This window comes from Podarcis tiliguerta, assembly GCF_965153285.1.
Source record: "Podarcis tiliguerta genome assembly, chromosome: 7".
Classification (NCBI taxonomy): domain Eukaryota; kingdom Metazoa; phylum Chordata; class Lepidosauria; order Squamata; family Lacertidae; genus Podarcis; species Podarcis tiliguerta.
Genome location: NC_139540.1, coordinates 23,503,824 through 23,518,469, shown reverse-complemented (window position 1 = coordinate 23,518,469; position 14,646 = coordinate 23,503,824). Strand labels below are relative to the sequence as shown.

At 43.6% G+C, this 14,646-nt stretch overlaps 1 long non-coding RNA gene across 1 annotated transcript; it reads left to right on the top strand.

Annotated features, from left to right (window-relative positions):
• Window positions 1-5,121: 5,121 nt before the first annotated feature.
• Window positions 5,122-6,773, top strand: LOC310682585. The gene is made up of 3 exons (XR_014514024.1): window positions 5,122-5,216; window positions 5,512-5,584; window positions 6,057-6,773. It is a non-coding gene; the product is annotated as an uncharacterized lncRNA (long non-coding RNA).
• The last annotated feature ends 7,873 nt before the right edge of the window (window positions 6,774-14,646 follow it).

Genomic DNA, 14,646 nt, shown 5'->3' with positions numbered 1-14,646 from the left:
TCCATCTTTCCCAACATCAGGGTCTTTTCCAGTGAGTCTTCTCTTCTCATGAGGTGGCCAAAGTATTGGAGCCTCAGCTTCAGGATCTGTCTTTCCAGTGAGCACTCAGGGCTGATTCCTTAAGAATGGATAGGTTTGATCTTCTTGCAGTCCATGGGACTCTCAAGAGTCTCCTCCAGCACCATAATTCAAAAGCATCAATTCTTCGGTGATCAGCCTTCTTTATCGTCCAGCTCTCACTTCCATACATCACTACTGGGAAAACCATAACTTTAGCTATACAGACCTTTGTCAACAAGGTGATGTTTCTGCTTTTTAATATGCTGTCTAGGTTTGTCATCACTTTTCTCCCAAGAAGCAGGCATCTTTTAATTTCATGACTGCTGTCACCATCTGCAGTGATCATGGAACCCAAGAAAGTAAAATCTCTCACTGCCTCCATTTCTTCCCCTTCTATTTGCCAGGAGGTGATGGGACCACTGGCCATGATCTTATTGGTGGGTTAATCCTTAGTTATGGCTACCATCGGACACTTGCTGGAAAGTTAAGCTTCATTGAATGTAGTGGCCCTTCTGCGAGTAAATAAGACTTAGGATAGTGCTAGAAAGATTCTGTTTCATAAAGGTGCTAGACCAGCAGGCATGGCCAAACTCGGCCCTCCAGATGTTTTGGGAGTACAACTCCCATCATCCCTAGCTAACAGGACCAGTGGTCAGGGATGATGGGGATTGTAGTCCCAAAACATCTGGCTGGCCAAGTTTGGCCATGCCTGTAAGAGCAAAGGGGTCTTCCACTTTTTCTCCGGGGGGAATTTGGCACAGAACTTTTCCTAGCATCTTGTGTAAACAGTGCAATGCTATACTTCTACTCCAATGTAAGCCCCACTGAGTTCAGTGCATGTATAGCTGCTGCCTAAGTGATGAAATGAGCTTCTGCTTGCCAACAGGGAACTTACTCTGAAGTTGTGTCCTACCTTTAAACAAAAGAATCCCTAAGCATCTTAACGATTTGTACAGTACAACATATGATCAGTTTTTTGCATTTCTTCTTCATTTTTTAATGCCTGTGCCAATTTCATCCTGTTTTAGGGCTCCATGGTTGCAATCTGGAAAACCTTGCTTTTCCAAGAGGAATAATGGAAGCAAGTGTGCCTTCCTCCCCACCTCATTCCTCACCCCACTGCACCCGTATAGCAAAATTATATTCAGCTTGATTTTCAGGAAATGGGATGGGAGGATGAGCAAAGAAAACTGGTCAAGAAGTTACTGCCACATCCTCTTGCAGGGTTGCAGGGCTATTTGACAAAAGCATTCTTCCTATCTTCGCAGATATTGCAGTGACTCCAAGTATCACACTGGAAAACTTAATTATTTGGGGGGGGGGTTAATCTCGCCAGGGGATTGGAGTGTGTATGGAAACCTCTGTTACAGGAGTCATCTGAAATACTCTGAAGCAAAACTTTGACAATATACAAGTGCTGACATCAATTTTAAATATCACGTGAAAAGCTGTGATCCTGAACACTTGACATAAATGGATGGGCTAGAGAGGGTTGTCAAAACTAGCCTACTGAGCCTGAAGGATAAATTTTACATTCATTGTTTTGCCTCTGGCATCATGTGCTACTGACACATAGCCCTCAGAAGGGAATGCAGTGTTGGGAATCTGAGGTGAGATACCCATGTAGCAAAAGTTGCCCCAAGTTCCAATCACCACACAAAGGCAGCTTAAGGTCCAAAATAGTTTACTGCTATAGAAGATACAGTTCCAGACACGCAGAGAGAGAGAGAGAGAGAGAGGGAGAGCTTGTCGACTTTTGACTTTGGCAGATGCAACAGAAAGTATTTCTGTTGCTCCAGCTTTAAGACGTAACACAGACTCAGACTCCCAGGGGGAGGGGGCTCACTGACTGACCCCAACACACAGCGCAAGACCACAGATGCTATTGAAATGACATGCCTTAATTACTTATATAGACAACACTAGGTTGTTACTACAGTGGTACCTCTAGTTACGATCTTAATTCGTTCTGCAGGTCCATTCTTAACCTGGAAATGTTCTTAACTAGAGGCGTGCTTTTGCTAAGGGGGCCTCCTGCTGCCACTGCGCCGCGGGCAAACGATTTCCGTTCTCATCCTGGGGCAAAGTTCTCAACTCGAGGTAACTCTTCCAGGTTAGCAGGGTTTGTAACCTGGAGCATTTGTAACTCAAGGTACCACTGTATAGCAACTGACTAGGCTGATCTTGCACCTGTTGACTTATCTCAGACCATGGGGTGAGTTATGCTCATTAAGGAAATTAACCCCTTCCTCCATGTCCAGTTCCTCCAACATGCAGCCCTCGGTTTGAAAAGGTTACTCCACCCCTACAGGAAATACTGCCAAGAAGAAAATTAGCAGTTATAATATGAGATAGGTAACCACAGGAGGGAAGAGTAATCTTGCACTCAGGTCTTGCCTACACTGTTCCCATAGGCCTGTGGTTGGCCCCAGTGAGAACATGATGCTGGAATAGATGGGCTACCTGCCTGATTCATCAGGCTCTTCTTATGTTCTTAACTGCCTTTAAATTATATTTAATCTATACAGATTGTGAATTATACATGGTTTGATGTCAAGTTAATATTTCAGGTTCTTGTATTTCCAAATAGTCAGTAATGCTGAAGATAAGCTGTTGGCATTTTATTCAAGGTTTTATCTTGGAGATAAGAGAAGCATATTTCTTCCTCTCTTTTGTATTTCTCCTCAGAGGGGGTAAATTCCAACCATCCTGTCAAACACAAAATAACCTTGCAAGCTTATCTTAGCATGTACATCCTTAACCCTGGTTATAAATATTACTGTTGCAATCAGAATCTGAAGGCTCTTCAGGGAAGAGATTGCCCTTCAATATTTCACACAAAAATTAGGTTTGATTGAAACAAACTGTTGAAGAACCTTAGGATTATATTGAAACTGATCCATATAATTTGTACCTGGCTGTCCCTTACTTTCACATTGGCCATTATGACTGATAGAATGGCTGCTGATTCAGGATTAATCCAGCTCTAAAGCAATAACAGCCACAGGTTGCATATAACACACACTGATTTGCAGTGTACAAGCAGCCTGCAATCCATGGGGAGAAACAAGTTTTCTTTTAAAATATTTTTAAAATTATACGCTTTTTTTAGTCCCATCATGGATATGTTGTGCAGATTTTTGTTCTTAATTATCACACATTAATGGTGGTTGGACTATTAAGGTAAGTGTAAAATTTGGAGGAGAGGGAATCCTAATTTAGAATGCAGACCTAACCCCAGTTAGCTGAGAGCAGAGAAGAGAAGACAGCTTGACCTATGACTAGCCATTCTATTCCAACTTGTTGTTACAAGAACTCTGTAACTAAGAGCTAGTGTCTGAGCTTGCTGTTTTACTCCTTCTCCCTCACAATTCCCTTTCCTTCTGAGTTGTGTCTTTTATATTGTAAGCCTATGAGAAGGGATTGTCTCACCACTGACATTCGTAAGGTGCTCTGGCAGCTTTGCTTGGCTAAAGACCAGAGTTAAAATGTTTGAAATAAATTAAGAGCTATGGTGGAAAGCTCAGCTAAAATGCTGTCCAGAGTGCAATACATGTGGAAAAGATTAATTCCATCCTGGGAGCCTTTAGGAAAGGGAACAAATATGTAACTGCTGATATAATGTTTTCATACAAATCTGTGGTGTGGCCACATTTAACAAAAACTATGTCCAGTTAGATGCCTCTTTTCAAAAAGGTTATTGTAGAGCTAGGAAAAGTGCATAAAAAGTCAGCCAGTGTTATCAGGGACCAGAGCATCTTCCACAAGAGGAAAAGCTAAATCATGGGAGGCTTTTTAGTCTATTTAAGAAAATGCAACAAAGTAGAGACATTATAAATTTATGCATAGTGAAAGTGGAGAAAGAGAGAGGTCTTTCGGACCTTCTCATTATAATAGAACTGGGTGTTGGGAGTGTCAGGTGTGCAACTCTGCTTGCACTGTTGGGTGATATACCTGCTTGGGGAGGGCAGAAGAGAGAAACCTCCTCGCTTCTTAGACTGTCCTTCCCATGCTGACCTCTTGATCTTCCTTCAGTGTTAAACTGGCACTCTTAGGGTTGCTGATCTGACCTCCCTTCTTCACTTCCTCTTTCTTCTTCATCATGCCTTCCTCATGAGAGGAGACATACTTGAATCTCTTCAGCCTAATGCACAAGAGCAAGCATGGCTTTAGGCATCTCCAAGAACTGGATAACTTTCCTATCAACAGTGGTACCTCAGGTTAAGTACTTAATTCATTCTGGAGGTCTGTTCTTAACCTGCAACTGTTTTTAACCTGAAGCACCACTTCAGCTAATGGGGCCTCCTGCTGCCGCTGCACGATTTCTGTTCTCATCCTGAAGCAAAGTTCTTAACCCGAGGTAATATTTCTGGGTTAGCAGAGTCTGTAACCTGAAGTGTATGTAACCGGAGGTACTACTGTATTTCCGGTAATAAACATTGCTTTCTTATTTAACAAACTCAGAGTTCCAGTGTGATTGTATGTAGCGTACGGTGTGTTCTTTCTGCAGGGATTTCGTAGCAAGTTTATGTCTGCTGATAATGTAAACTCAAAATGCCATCACTGGGATCATCCAGTTAATCTGACTGTGTTTCATGACATGGCACATAATTCGTTTATGGAACGCTGTGCCACAAGATGTCACATCCAAGATGTACATCACTACATCTTAAAAGGGGAATAGACAAATTAATGGAGAATCAGGGCATCAGTAACTATTTGTCATGATAGCTGTAGAGCACCTCCTTGTTCAGAGGCACTGTGTGGTGTAGAGCCAGTGTGGTGTAGTGGTTGAGAGCGGTAGTCTTGTAATCTGGGGAACCGGGTTCGCGTCCCCGCTCCTCCACAAGCAGCTGCTGGGTGACCTTGGGCCAGTCACACTTCTCTGAAGTCTCTCAGCCCCACTCACCTCACAGAGTGTTTGTTGTGGGGGAGGAAGGGAAAGGAGAATGTTAGTCGCTTTGAGACTCCTTAAAGGGAGTGAAAGGTGGGATATCAAATCCAAACTCTTCTTCTTCACTGTCTTGTTTGGTTGGTCACTGCAGAAAAGAGGATGCTGGACTAGATAGACCTTGGGTCTGATGGTGTTGCAGGGCTCCCCTTACACTCTTAAGCCTGTGGATCATCCATACAAGGAATTCAGGAAGAAGAAGCAGGTGGGAAATGGTGTCCAAAAAGTTAATATTTGTGTGCAATCTATGTATGCAGGAAGTGGGGTGCTGGTTACATGTCTTTAAGTAATTCCTGATCAATTATGTTGCTGATTGTGCATCTTCCTTTCATCCCAGTTCTGTGTTCCTTCCAGTTTTATTCTTCTTTGTATTTCTTTGTACAAGCAGGCTGGAATAACTAGCCACAGTTATTTTCAGTTTAAATCAAGACACTGCTGTAATGATTGGTCCGCTCTCCTTTCATACAAAATATTTAAACTTCTTCTTCTTCTTCTTTAAGGGGATGGAGTTAGTTTATCTGAGAACTGGAGTTTGACTTCAATGTCAGAAACCTGCAGCTGCAACAATAAGAGGTAGAAATTTGACCCCCTCCAGGTTGAAGGTGATGTGGATTAGAAAAATAGTGTTAGAGAACCTTGCCCTGTGAAATTGTAGCCACCGCATAAATCAGCCAATAGCCTTGGCTAGCTTTTCCACAAATAACATGAAGATCTGCAGTCTCCCTGCTACTATCAGTACTGGTCATCTTGTTCACTCATACTGAGACACCAGATGTAACTAAGGGGCCCAGAGGGAAAGTAGGAGATGAGTTAAAATTAATAATTGCAGTGGCAACAAACATGTGCTATTCTGATATGAAACGGAAACCTCTGTGATATTTGGGGGCACATTAAAAGCTCCGATAGTGCAGAAAACCTGCTGCCGACTTCAAAACAACCCCACTTTCAAACACTGCTGATAACAAGAGAGCAGATGAAACTTTGACTGGATTTATGTTTTCTTCTGCTCGTTCATTCCTAGATCACTTTTTCTTTTTTCTTGCAGCCGCTTTGATCTACACTTCAGAAGTCCTTGTACATCTAACGGGGGGAGGGGGGGAGAGAAGAGTTAGCAATACATATCAGCCCCATTCGCTTCCTAGATGTGGTGTTTCTGTCACTGTGAGGTGGATGGCATTTTAATGAATGAAAAGGACGGGGGTTTTCTTACATTTCAGTGTTAAGCCAGTTCAGGTTGTTGTGAGAGGTTTCATTTCCTGCTTCTGCATACTGAATGAAAGAGCCAGGTAGACCAGAGGGGAAATTATAATCCTCACCACCACCAGCATGTGTTACTCGGGATACCGCCTTGTGCATCTGATGAAATCTGTTCCACAAAAGTTTATGCCATAATGTGTTTGTTGCTCTTTAAAGAGCCAAAAGACTCTGCTGTTTATGCATTTATAAATATATCCCTGCATCCAGAAGAAACAAGACTGAAACATATGATAAAGTGGATTCTAGCCCATGAAAGCTTATGCCATGGTAAATTTACTAGTCTTTAAACTAGTGCCCCAAGATTCTGTTGGTTTTGCTGAAACAAGCTAACAGTGCAATCCACAGGAGCCAACTCCTAGGGCCAAGGTCCCTTTGCCCCCCCATAAAATATTTGAGGGGGCCTGGGGCCCCCAAAGTTAATGGGCATTGGCATTCAAATGGTGTTTGTGTGCCGAATCTTGTGACTGATTACCTGCCTCCTCCTAAAATATATTATTCAAGTTGACACTCCTGGTGCAGTCCTAATCCCATCTACTCAGAAGTAAGTCCTTTTGAATTCAGTGAGGCTTGCTCCCACGTAAGTGAGGCTAGGATTGCAGCCTAATGGGGCTGCCCCTCTGGAAACGAAGGTTGAAAGGCATACTTAGCCTCCACTGAGAAATCAATAAGTATTCATGACCCACTAAGGCTTAGTCCTGCTAATATTACTTTTAGACTGAAAGCTTAGAAGGAATAACTGTGCTGTTAGAGCTATTAAAAATGCTCACTCATAAACAACAGTAGGGTAATACTTTCATTAGGACCAACCAAAATGTCACAGCAAGGTTTCACCTTTTCCATAACTTTACTTCAGCCTTGGATGTTAAGCAAAAGTTTCAGCCCTTATACACCCAGTCAATCACAGTAACTCTGTGGGTGAGGGCCTCTTGCAGATATCACCTTATTAGGAGGTCTATTCTGATGATACAGGGATTAGGAGTTGAGTGTGGAGACACCTACACTTTACATACTGGAATTCCCTCCTGTTATATATTAGACAGGTGCCGTCTCTGTGGTCTTTTCAATGTCTAGTGAAAACCTTCCTCTTTCAGCAAGCCTTTCAAGTGGAGATCTTTATCCCATACCTTATTCATATTGGAACTATTTTTAACTTTTTTAATGTGGAAGTGGTTTTAAGGATTTTTTTTTATATATGGATTGTTCTTAATTGTTATATATATGGATTTTAAATTATTTTAACACTTGGTTTTATGGTTGTATATGTTTTCATTTCATCTTATTATACATCTGTGTATTCTGTTTATTGTTTAAACCTGTCCAGGAACCTTATGGTAGAAGGCAGGTAAGAAATCTAATAAATAAAGATAAAAATAAAAGTTTGTTCACCATTCCACAACATTTGGATCAGCTCTAAATACTTAATAATGGACCAACATGACTACTTTTGTTGACCATACCTACTCTTCATGATAATCCTGTTTCTCTTCAACTGAGGAGATTTCAAACCTTTCTCTCCTGGAATGTAAATTCACAGTATGACCATGGCTGCTCTCAGGAGGTGCATAGCACAGCAGAATCAGAGTCTGGGAACTAGGAAATAAGAACTAGGAAAACTTGGGAATACCATGTGGGAAGCTACTCTAGGTGATCATATAAGAATAAACAGTAGGTGGAGACAGTAGTGTCACCAAGGCAGGACTTTGAGGCAGATGTTGAGGACCTCTCAAAAAAAAAAAAAACCCCAAGAAGAAAGGCCCTCAAATTTAGTACTGGATTATTTTATTTTATTATATTATTTTATTATATTTTATTATTTTTTAAATTTTATACACTGTTTGATTGTACAAAAGCCTCAAAGAGGTTTACAAAGAAGATGAAATTATCAATTAAAAATTACAATAATTTAAAGCCAATGCATGCAGAAAATGAACAGCTGCTTTCAGAGTAATTTCTGAAGTAAGTGGAATAATAGACACTATCATTAAAAGAGGCCCCTCCCGTAAATGCATTAGGTGTAAAAGTAGTCCATAGTAGTCTAATTGCACCACTGGGTGGAGGAAGCAACCCTGTCTACTTCAATTCCCCTTTCTTAAAGCTTCATTCTCGAAGGAAAAGCAATCATTAGTCCATCACAGTGGGAGAGAAGTACTGAGTTCCCTCTTCAGATGTTATTATATGCACACACACAAAAGCAATTTCATATGTTAGCCACTCATATATTTGCTTTCCCCCATAACATTTAAAGTCACTTAAAATACCATAGTTACACTTGCACAGCACTTATAAATTTCCTACATTGGAATCACTACCCTCTAGAAGAGAAGCACGCAAAACATATGTAGGTTGTCATGTATGATTATCACACAAGCACAGAGTTTGCAAGATGCACATGGAGGGCACACATGCTGCAAAGCTGAGACCAAAGGTGGTTTCTGGTGTGTGCTTATTCAGAAAAAATAGATGTGAGTGGAGGTGATTGTACGCAGGGAGCAGAAAACTTGTAACATATGAGTGGCCCTTGGATGCAGTTGCTTCGGGGGGGGGGATGATGCTTAAAAAATAATAATTAAGCCACATCCTATGCACCAGCTATCCGACTTCTGAGGATTTTTTAAAAATAATTTAGGAAATGTAGCTTTGAAATGTCTCCAGCACCTCAATCTTTTTACATCTTTACTTGACATTGCTTGAAATTGGCATTGATTGAAGTTACTTCCAAGAGGACATGATAAAAGTGACATAAAAACTATTCCACCGTATAACCAATCAAACGGTAAACCTAACAAATCAAGTGCCTAAGCAAACAAATAAACAGAGCCTTCCACGCTGCATGATGTTACCCAACTTTTCTTTTTGTTTAATTCTAGTACAGTATGTTGAATTGTGGGGGGTGGGGGGTGGCATAAATTCAGACAGGGCGCGCGCTGAAACTTGCAACGATTTCCTTTTGCTGAGCGATTCCACTTCCCGCTACAGAATGAAGAACTTTAACCCAAATGGCAACAGTGGAGAGGCTCGCTTTGCCCCAGCCATGTGCTGTGGAACATGGAACAAGCGGTATCCCCTACGCTGATATACTGTTCAAAACAATATTTGTGCGCAACGCGGACAAAATTCTACCGGATCTCCTCGTCGTGGGTAAGAGCTGGATTCAGGAGGACCAGGGAATGTGGACTTTTTGCATGGCAATGCATCTCCCTGCTGGAGTTGTGGTCTTTGCACATCCGAATATAATAACCAAAGCACGGGTGCATAAGGTGTACAATGATCAGCGTTGCCTCCTGCAACATCTCTGCAACCCCAAGAGCAGAAGCCAGGAAGCCTGGAGAATTTGAGACGTCTCACGCGATTGGCTGCGCGCCCCTTTCTATACGTCCAATGCTACGTCCTCAACTTGTTTCTCTCGGTGAAAGTCGCTTAAGCGAATAACAGGAGGCGTGCAGAGACTCGCAGGGCTTCCATCAGATAAGGTGCCCAAATACTTCGCTCCTCATCATCCCATACACGCATAAGGTTCATCTCGGCTCGTTTGTCCTGGGATAGATCCGTAGCCGCCCAGCTGATTATGGGCCGAGATTAAGATGGCATTAATCAGCTGATCGGTTAAGAGTCATATAGCGTATCTGAAGTGATTTAGCAACGTGTGGAGCAAAGGAAGGTCGTGGCTACCAAATGCCGATCGTTTTTATTGTCTCCATAATTCATAAACGCTGGGGAGGTGGAGCATCAATCCAGTGATTGGAAGCATTGATTCCTTAACGCCTAAATTAACATTTTGATCTGAACTGTTTTGCCCCATTTAGAAAGTTTTGCTACTTTCGCTCTCTTTTTCTCCTCTACAGATCGGATTCCTCTTTCCCCTGCTGTTGTTGTGGACTCCGTAATAAAAAAAAATTGAAATAGTCAGGTGCTTTGGCGTCCCGTGGCCATTTTAATTGACTAATCCACCAGGCAAAAACTAGATCCTTAATCTCCGAACATTTTAAGGGATAGGTAGAACTGTAATAATAATAATAATAATAATAATAATAATAATAATAATAATAATAATAGCAGCAGCAAATCAGCAGCCTAACAAAGTTAAATAGTTGCATCGCCTTGTTTTTGCATAAAACAAGTATTTGTCCATCAATGATTTTTATCTTCTTCTTTTCTTAGTTCTGCGCACAGACCACTTTAGGGCAACTACACTTTGGGTTTCAGCTCTCTCAAATCCCAGCCGTCCCGTTTAACTACCTGGTGGCTCTGTCTTCAGGGGTGTTGAAAGATTCAATTCCTAGTGCTCTCCGTATTCAACCTGCTTTGCAGAGTCTCTTTTCCTCGACTCTTAAAGGAGAGAAAATAGAAGGTGAGATCGGACGGGATAAAACTGCGGAGCTTCGGTTCGCTTTCCCCATTTCCCACATCGACTTGTTTCCAGGCTGGGCCTTTCTGAAGTCCAGACCCAGGCAAATTCCTACCTGAGCGCAAAAAGCGCAAGGCTCCTGGAGCCCAATTCTCGTAAAGCAATGCTACCAGAATGTATGGATTATGATTCTTAAACGGATCTCACATTCGCCCTCGGCTGTGTTTTCCCCCTGAGCCAAGACGCAGCTGCAGGTTCGGGAGGGCTGCGCTCCTGGAACTCTGCCCTAAATCTACTCGCAGGTCGCTCCCTGCTAAGTTTACTCAAGAGAAATCCCATGGATTTCCATGGGACTTGCTTAGGTTTGCAGTATATTTAGGAAACAAATCCCACTGAACTCGGTGAAAATCTATTTAGGAATGGTCTGTGGGTGATCTTGGTCCGAATGGTACATTCAGAAGGATTAACAGCGCACAGCTATCCAAATGGTTAGCGTAGAATTAGGGGCGCGGAGGGGGTGCTAATCAGATCCATGCCTTTTGCGAGTATGGGGGGCGGGGGGGCTGGCGGAGGAGTTAGGAGAGACTTGCTTCGAATTCATGGTTCACGGTAAAAGAAAGCAGCCCTTTCCATGTCTTCCTTTCCCAATAGGAATAAATAAACCTAAAATATTTTCATGCTTCTGGGACGAGGTCCAGAGATTATACAAATGTTGTTGTTTTGAAAACTCAATAAATTGAATTAAAGTAGCAAAGCTCTCTTGCAGCCTGCAATGCACGTTTCGCAATGTAAAGGCTGCATTCTTAGTTGTGCTCTCGAAGGACGCGGGAAGCAACTTAAAGGCAAGCGATTCGATTTAACGGGGTCTGACGTCGATCTGGATTGTTCAGTAGAGTGGTACGTTAGGAGCAACAAGCGCGGAAAGGCAAGTAACTACAAAGTTCCCGGGATTTGACTTCACCAGAAACTCGAACGCAGGAAATACGTGTAAATCCAGATACTCCGCCTGGACTCATTTGGGGATCAAAGGATGAGTTATATAGGGAAGCTGCGGGCTGTTCCGGGAGCCTTTTTCCTCTCGGGAAGGAGGCGGCCAGGTGGGCGAGGATTTTAGCTGTAGTGACAGATTCTGCGGCGCAGGAGCTTATTTACATTCGCCATAACCACGCCCCTTCTAAGACTATATAGAGCAAAAGTTAATCTCCAGCCACGTAGACATGAAGGCTTCAATATCAAGCCAAACTTTTTCTCATCGCCATCCCTCCTCCAGCTTTACTGAACATCATCCCACCTGGCGAAGAGTTCTGATAGTCTCGGAAGCTTGCTCCCTGTTTTGTTACATTTTCATTGGTGGTAATAAAGGCGCTGGGGATTTCCCAAAGTAAAAGTAGCAGTTTAGCTGGGGACCAAGAGCAATCTGCAGTCGCTCCTCTTCATTTTGAATATCCCGGGGGAAACTGTGGTCTCCTTTCTGGGTGAAGAAGGTGTTAGTCCTGCTTGTTCCTAACTCAATCCCATCCCGAGACCACATAATACCGGTCTTGAAAGACCTACACTGGCTCCCAGTACGTTTCCAAGCACAATTCAAAGTGTTGGTGCTGACCTTTAAAGCCCTAAACGGCCTCGGTCCAGTATATCTGAAGGAGCGTCTCCACCCCCATCGTTCTGCCGGACACTGAGGTCCAGTGCCGAGGGCCTTCTGGCGGTTCCCTTGCTACGAGAAGCCAAGTTACAGGGAACCAGGCAGAGGGCCTTCTCGGTTGTGGCACCCGCCCTGTGGAACGCCTTCCCACCAGATGTCAAAGAGAACAACAAATACCAGACTTTTAGAAGACATCTGAAGGCAGCCTTGTTTAGGGAAGCTTTTAATGTTTGATGCATTACTGTATTTTAATATTTTGTTGGAAGCCGCCCAGAGTGGCTGGGGAAGCCCAGCCAGATGGGCGGGGTATAAATACAGAAGAAGAAGAAGAAGAAGAAGAAGAAGAAGAAGAAGAAGAAGAAGAAGAAGGGACCCTACAGACCGTGGAAGGTCCGCTGCTGCACCTCGGGACCAAGAATGGCAGGTGATGGGAGCAGGCAAACAGGCCGGACCTCAACATCTGGTCCACTGGCCTGATGTTATCACAGCGCCATCTTTTATTTCTTCACCGTCAGGGATGGAGACGCTCCTTGTGTTATATTTTTTTTTACTTTGAAAACGTTTTATTATTTTCTACAACAGATTGGTGCTGCCACCTAAGAGACCCAGGTTCAAATTCCCCACTCAGCCATAAAGCTCTCTAGGCGGCCTTGGGCCAGACACAGTCTCTCTCCGCTTCGCCTTCCTGGCAGGGCTGTTGTTGTGAGGATAAAACTGGAGAGCGGGCATTCCGTGTGTCGGCCACCTTTGAGCTCCTGGGAGGAAAGACGGGAGTATTAAGAGAAATCATAAATGTGCTTAGCCTCGGGGCAGCAGAAGCAACTCAGTTCTATTCCTCTAGTCTACAGAGTGCGATGATTTATGCGAGAGCAAAAGGAGAAGCTGTGTGCGCGCTCAGAGTGCGCTTTTTTTGCAATTTCGGGAACGAAGAAGCAGTGGAACGGCTGGGGAGAAGATAAATGTTAACGGTGTGCTTCGCCAGTGAAGTAATGCGCGTGGGTCACCTTTAAGGGAGGAGCCGTCAAACCACTAAACCCAGAATTACCTATATGCGCCACGGATGGGATTGGGTCCCGTTGTGCTAAGGACCGCAGCCTGCATCAGACACGCCTCTCGGTTTTTTGCTCTCTCATCTCTGAATCGCCGACGCTTCTGCAAGCTAAATGTGTGAACCTTCCCCCTGAAAAGCACAGCAATGATTTCATGAAAAAGGCTACACGTGGTGTTTGACCCTTAAGAGGTATTTCGCCCTGTATCACCGGGCGACTTGGCAAGCCGTCTGGGCATGTGTGAATAATCAGCTGTCGCCCTCGTGTAAGTTGAAAGAACGGCACCGCTTCTCACAAGCTCTGAATCCCTCGTTTCCTTTTGATTTCACGACACACACAGGTCTATGAGAACTGTAATGCACTTAAGTAATTTTAGATTGGGAACTTAAAAGTCTAAAAGCCCCCTCCCATCTTAATATGGCAACGGATATTGTTTCTCTTGCTTCAAAACGTAACCAGACAGCCCTGCTGCGGGGCAGAGACCTGAGACGCAAATCGAGTTCCTTCAGAAAAGTCTCAGTTGGGTAAATGAAGCTGCCTCAAAAATTATTAGGTGTCAAAGTGCTTGATTTGTACCAGCGCCCAACCACATAATCTGCTTTCCGCACGAGAGCCCAGTTCTGGGATATAGGAAGAGCGTATCTGAGCATGGGCAGAGAGCACTTGTGACCACCATACTGGCTTAAAATCATCTAACTTTGCGCAAGTCCTGATGGGAAAATCTAAACCCTATTTAGAGACCCAACACGGGTGTTTAAGCCACGAGCAAATGTGGTTGAATGTTGTTTTTCCTTGGGCAAGTAGTTTGAGAGTTTTTATTCAAACGCAGCTTGGCAGCGCTATGAAATCGAAAGCGTGGAGGTTCTTCTAAGAATCTCTGTTTGAGTTGCAGCAGAAGCCGGGAATCTGGATTCAATGGACCAGAAGCAGGTTAGGGAGCAGATGGGACCTCTGCAGCTTGTTGGTTCCCAGGCTGTCGCGCTGGGAGTTTTTGCCGGAAGCGCGAACTTTTGAGGTCTGCGCAGGAGAGGCTTCAGCGGAGCTCCACGCGCTGAGACCTAGATCCAACCTCCCAAGCAGAAACGCATCTGGGAAACGCGCAAAGCTTCAGCGGAGACAACAGGTCCATTCAAAAGACAACGTGGGATGAACTGAGCTGCAGTCCACGGGTGTCCCTCTGGGCAAATGAGCCGAGGCCATTTTGCCTTCAGTCATTACAGCTTTATACATTTTGACACTTATTCAAACCCACGCATAAACTAGCCCTGAATCATGTTGCTATAGGGAAAAATTGGTAGCAAGAAACGGGATAACAGACGCCAGAGCTTCTATACTGTATTGG